At 50.0% G+C, this 6,203-nt stretch overlaps 1 protein-coding gene across 2 annotated transcripts in view; it reads left to right on the forward strand.

The window, feature by feature from the left end:
- Positions 1-2,932: 2,932 nt before the first annotated feature.
- The window catches only part of LOC108555783 (receptor-type guanylate cyclase Gyc76C), a 61,103-nt gene continuing 57,832 nt past the window's right edge, over positions 2,933-6,203 (forward strand). For both annotated transcript variants that reach the window (XM_017911601.1, XM_017911602.1), the window contains exon 1: positions 2,933-3,384. The gene's annotated coding sequence lies outside the window, so the exon portion shown is untranslated. The remainder of the gene's footprint in view (positions 3,385-6,203) is intronic.

A 6,203-nucleotide genomic window follows, 5' to 3' on the forward strand; every position in this document is an offset into this window, starting at 1 on the left:
AAGCAAAACGTACGATCTTTCATCTACGTTTTTAAATCGTCGTCGAATTAACCCGAATAAAAATGGCGCGCCGAGGGAACAACGGAATCCGGGAGTCGATCGGCGAGAAGGAAGGCGGCACGAATAACGGGGTAGATTTCTACATCGATAATGTACCGGTAATTAAATGGCCGTGTTCCCGTGTCGGCTGATACGCATCGTCGATCAGCGTTCACCATTTTCGATAAAAACCGCGAACGGGGTACGCGCTGCTCGGGTTAAAATCGGCGCGGTTGAAGAGAGATGGCGAAGCGAAGAGAAATTTCGACTCGTGGGAGATAGGACGAAGAGGTGACACGTCTCCGCGACGAGAAAAAGGCTGCTGGAATCGGGAAACGACGAAAAAATCGCGACAGAGGCCGCACAAGTTACACGCTCGGTGCACGCTAGATCGTAAGCGAAGAGCGGCGAGTGTTGACACTCACGGGGAAAAAGATAAGATAGCAACTGTTTTACCAGCCAATCGCCGCTTCTGTGCGTCGTCCTCTACGTCACTGTTGCTAACTGTGGTCGTGTACACACGAACGTGGTAAATTCGTATCCCTGCTCTCCGAATAGCAGTTCGATTCCCGGCCTGTCAGCCGAGAACGCCGCTGATCGGTCCGTGAAGAGGAATCCTGCTGCGGCGCGCGGTGCGGCCGAAAATCGCGTCACCTCGCGGCAGGGTGGAGGAATTTTATCGCGAGTGCAGAAAGTGACGCTGCGACGTTGGAAAATTTATAGGAAGATAGCGGGAGGAAGAGAGGTACAAACGAACCCGGCCGAGAAATTAATCGGACGAGATAGGGGGACGGTCCGGTGGGCCCGAGAAGGAAGCTCGATCGTCTTTCGCCCGCGGAATCTTTCCGGCTCTGGCCATTCGCGGTCGTTCCCACTGGAATCGCGTGGTTTCCGCGAGTCGAGGAATTTCGTGAAATCGGACAATTCCGCGTCTACTCGGAGATGAAACGACGGGGATGGCCGTGGAAATTCTCGCCGCTTTGATTTCTCCTTTATCGCGCGCTACTTTCCCTGCGACGTAACGCCTTACATTATCGTCCGTATTTACACGCACACCGAGGGAGCACGTGCATTCGCAGTGTACGCGCATAATAGAGGTATTCGCATTCGCGTGTTATGCCGTACGCTATTACATCCTACATTAACTACGAACAATCGTACGTTAGCATGTCGCCGGTGTGCACTTGCTCGTTGAAATTTCGCGTGCCGATACGTAACAATGAGCGAGAGAAAATTGCACCGTGGCCAATTAACCGGCGACTGAAAGATACGTGAACGTGGGGAAAAAAGTAAGAGGCGTGGGGGGGAAAAAAGAGAGAGGAAAAATTCGTACGGCCGCGCGAATGATCGAGTTGACGAGAAAATATCGTTACGCAGGTAGGCATTCCGCGCTGATAAAACGCGCAGCTTTCACTATCAATCGCGGTTACCGTATGTAACCAGAAACCGAAGCGTCGGTGGAAATAAAGTAAATACCGCTAGGCCTCTTAACTTCGTCTTGTAAACAAGATTACATCCAGCAGACTACGGATTTGCAAACAATTAGAGTGTAAACGGCATCTTCGCCGCGTTATTTCTCGCAACCTGTTGCTCACCACGCGCGCCGCGCCTCGAGATTTCGTGGATGATTGCTGGCAATTCCGTCGGGAGGCTAATAGTGGTAATTAGAAAAATGCTAATTCAGCGATAACGCAACGTTTGCTCGAACAAAGAAGTTATTTTTGAAACGCGCTTAAGAATTACGCCGCGTCGTAAAACCGAGAATTTAGACTCGTAAATTCTACCCCCCTCGCGATCTTCCATTTATCGCTCTTATTTCGCTCGAAAGCGTTTTACGACTGAAAAAGGAAAGCCTTGTAAATACGTAAAAGTGCAGAATAGCGCGAGTGTGATAACCGCGTGGTCTGCGATAACGGAAAAGCTTTCGGCTGTCTAAAAATACCCGCAACTTCCCCGATCGTTGCGAATCCGCGACGAGACCCCTCTCCACCGTGTACGCGTACCCCGCGTCGTCGTCTAACCTCGCTTTATATCGCACTAAACGCTACACGATTTATTCGATCCGCGGTATTCGCGAATTAGGTGTCGCGGGTGAAATTCGACGCTCGATTTTTGCGCGCGTCAACGTATCTCTCTCTCCCTCTCTCTCTCTCTCTCTCCCCGTCGCGTTTACGATGTTTCCTCCTTCTCAGAGTGGTCGTAAAATTTGATGGAATATGGTATTTAGTAAACACGCGCGGCTGGTAAAGGAACCGCGTGATAAATATAGTTTCGAATATATTAGAAATCCGATTGGTCGAGACGAACGAATCGAAAACGGTCGCAGCGCCACCTACATGCGCGAAAGAGTACGCGCTCGAAGGGGGTTAGGAACATCTATTTAACGGGAAAGATTTTTTCCCGCCAATAAATAATGGACGATTGCCATAGAACGTGTCCCGATAACGAAATCGAGATCTAACGTAAACACGTTGGAATGCGACGAATTCGATAGCGCGGTATTTATAGGCGGCAGTGGGTCGGCGCGATTTCCAAATTTGTACGAATTATCGGTTATAATAAGCAACGACTTACGTTAATCCGTGCTCGGTCGAGGCGTGCGCGCGCGGCCTTGATAGTTGCTTGACATCAGACGCTCGGGCGCGTTCCATTGACTCCCGTCCGAAGGCTACAAAATTCCGGGACACGTATCGCGTACTCGTGCACTCGCGTTCACACCGATTTCACGGTAATTTCCACGAGAGGAGCGAAAATTGTTCTCGACCTTTTCGAAGATTCCGTGCGGCCGATCTCGATCGGAGCGCCGCTCTGGTGGTGCCACCTGCACGCCGTGCGGCAACACTAAGCCCCGTCGGAATCATGTGTTCGTTCAGTATATTGCGGCCTCTGCTTGCGTACGGTCGTTTGTAAGAGAACGATGATTGGTTGTCTCGGTGGCGCGTTTCGACTTTGTAAAACAAATCCGCGATTCGTCGTCGGTCATAACCGCGTATAACGATACGACGTGTGGTGTTGGACGTGTCGTTTCTCGTGGACAGTGCACGTATTACTGGTCCCGTGGAAAAGGGAGAAAAAGACGGAAAAACTTGGCAAATAGAAGTGCGTCGTCTTCGCGCCAGTAAAGGCGTCCTTCCGCGTTCTCTCGTACGTACACGAGTCGCGGCGAGTCGTGCGAGTGGAGTGATTTTATTTCCAACGAGCAGTGCCCGACGAAGGACGGAAATAGCTTTTAAGTGAAGTTCCTCGACTTTTCGCGATCGGTCAACGAGAGACCCGCAGGGATGACGAGGTAGCCCCCCATCCGAAGGATTGGATTACCATGCTGGACACGGCCACGAGTCGCAGGTAACAGAGAACCGTGTGCGCCCCGTGTGAAGACTCCCCACTCGCCTCTTCTTTCTCCTCTCCTCTTTCCGTACTTTCTTCTCTTCTCTTTCTACTTCTCTTTCTTCTCGTTCTATCTCTCTCTCTTTTTTTCTCGTACCAAGCGTCGTCGATCGGCACACACGCTGCTTTCTTTCTCCTTCGCTCTCTCCCTCTCTCTCCCTCTCTGTCTCTTTCCACTGCAAGAGAGAACCGGCGGGAATAGTGGTGCGGTACACACGAACGAATAGGACGGTTTCTAGCAGGCATTCGCTAGAGTAAACGATTGGATGAGCGCCAGCTGCCCAGAGGAAATTCCTCTGACAAAAATTCTCGAGTGTCACTCGATCTATACGCGCGCGTGCAGCGACACGATGTTTGAGCAAAGATTATACGTACGCGTATCTATATACCAATATATGTACATATATATATGTATATTTATACGTACGTACGTACGTATGTACATACACACGTACGCGGTACATCTATTCCCCGGTGGTCTTCTCACTTGGACGTAAAGGTCGATTCCTTGACGATAAGAAGGGCGCGTGTCAAATCTCTTATTCATGAGCATATACGTATGCTCATGAATAACGCTATAGAGGGAGAGATAGCGCGCGCGCGCGCGCGCGAGAGAGCCTGACGATCCCGATACGGGTAAAGTGCATCGCAACGGCGGCGGCGGTGCGTAACGCGACAACGAATTTTCGTGTCGCCTGACACGCGCCTTGTGATGGAAATCTCGAATTTCTTTGTGCTCCCGTGTCCGCCATGTATTTCCGGAACGCGTGTACGTCGCGTCGACGCATCTCTTCTGCGTCTTACCTTCAGGAAATGAGTTTGCGAACGGTCCGCGACCGCGTCGAACAATGTTGCTGCTAGTATTTTCGTCCGGTCGTGTTTGCCTATGTTTACGACATCTAGCGTAGCCGCGATTAATGGCGCGGCAGCGAGGCTCGGCCGAAAAATATATTTCGGAATACACGCGTGCTCGATCGGCCGTGGAGGAGGGTCCGGTGTAATATTTGCTCTCGGTAATCAGCGTATCGACGCAACGTATTTTCGTCGCTTGGCTTTGATACACGAATCTCTGACGTATAAAAGCAAACGAAGTCAAGCTGTGACTGCGAGGACGGGACGGAACTCGAGAAATTACTAGAGCGACGTCTGATGTATCGCGTCCCAGGGTCCACCGTATCCTAACCGTTAACAGTTTACTTAACGAGTAGATAAGAGAGAACGTAGAGGAAAATTTCCAGCCAGGCTTTCCGTGTTTCGACTCCCTCGTTGATTCGTCGAATGTCGTAGCTTCGCTTTCCGATTAATTCCGGTTGCTCTCGTATGCATCGATACATCGCGGATATCATCGACTCGCGTTAATCGATTATTCCTCGTCGGTCGAACAGTGCTCGATGGAGATGAATTTCCTGAAATTCACACGTGGCGCGACGGTATGCGTCGTTGCGACGACCTAGCTGAGTCATCGTCGATACTTTCGGCGTCACGAAATTTCATTCGACTCGTTATCGCTGTTTGTGTACGGTCTTAGACAACAATTGTACGAGAGTTAACGAAAATGTAAACAGTGCATGTTACACGATCCGAACGATATCAGGAGCGCCTCGATGCGTATTTATGCCCCGAAACATTCTTGCACGTACAACGAATATCGACGCGATCTCGTTCCGCCATCGGAACCGTGAAATGCGAATGGAAAAATAGATGGCTTACCGACTGCTCCGTCGATAAGATCGCCGCTGCTGCTCCGCTCGGCCAGCTGTCTTACTAGGCGTGGGTAAAAAACGATTTCGCACGGATATAGGAATTCGAAGGGATTCGTGTCCGAGGAATACCGAAACGAGATCGCACGGTGTCGCGGTATTGGCAGCGTTCGAGCAGCTTTGCGAACGCTCGTAATTCGAGAAAATAAAATTCGCTGCGGAGCTACGGAGCAAAGGTTGCCACGATAAATATTGTCCAGGAGAGATGCTCGCCGTTGTCGGCGGCCAAACAATAGCTTTTCATCGTACGCCGTTCAAAAGCGACTCGGTGGAACGACCGTACCAACAGAGACGTTTAATGAACTTAATTATTCCGAACGTCGATGCTTAACCTCTTTGTTGACCGCTATACCACTGTTAAGCTGCAACATTGTTAGAGCTCTCGAACAGGTGGCCATGCCGACTCGACGTCCACTTATCGCTGCACACGCGTTTCCACAACGAACGAATCGAATTTTTAAAACGAAATTAAGCGCTGTGCGAAAAGAAACTGGACCTTGAAAATGATTAGTATTTTCCGCGCGCGTGTCCCAGCGTTGTTACGCTTGATTAATGTTCTCGTATTTACATTTCATTTAAGAAACGTTTTGCTTGCTACGAATTATTTTTTTACTCTTTTCTCTTTCTTTTTCTTATACTTCAACGCGGATAGCGCGATGTTATTCCGAGCAGATCGAGAGAAGCAGAAATAAACGTGGAAGAAGAAGGAAAAATAGGACACGTGTCGCTAGAGACCAGACCGGAATGAATCAAGAAGAAAAACAGTTGCGCTTAATGAAGGAGGATTAAAGCCGAGGGGACACCTGTAAAAAGGTTATTTACAACTTTATTAAAGCAACTCGCTCCCTTAGTCGGTTTACACGCTGGAGACCGTGACACGAACGAACGAGACTCGGTTCACGCGAAAACGTGGAGTAACATCTGGCACGTAGCGCGGGCAACTCGTCACTGCGTGCGCTACGTTGCGCGCGCTGGTGTGCGCAGTATACCTACTCGATATTTTATAATGGCTCTTCC

Source organism: Eufriesea mexicana, unplaced genomic scaffold (genome assembly GCF_001483705.2).
Source record: "Eufriesea mexicana isolate 0111107269 unplaced genomic scaffold, ASM148370v2 scaffold265, whole genome shotgun sequence".
In the NCBI taxonomy this organism is placed as follows: Eukaryota; Metazoa; Arthropoda; class Insecta; order Hymenoptera; family Apidae; genus Eufriesea; species Eufriesea mexicana.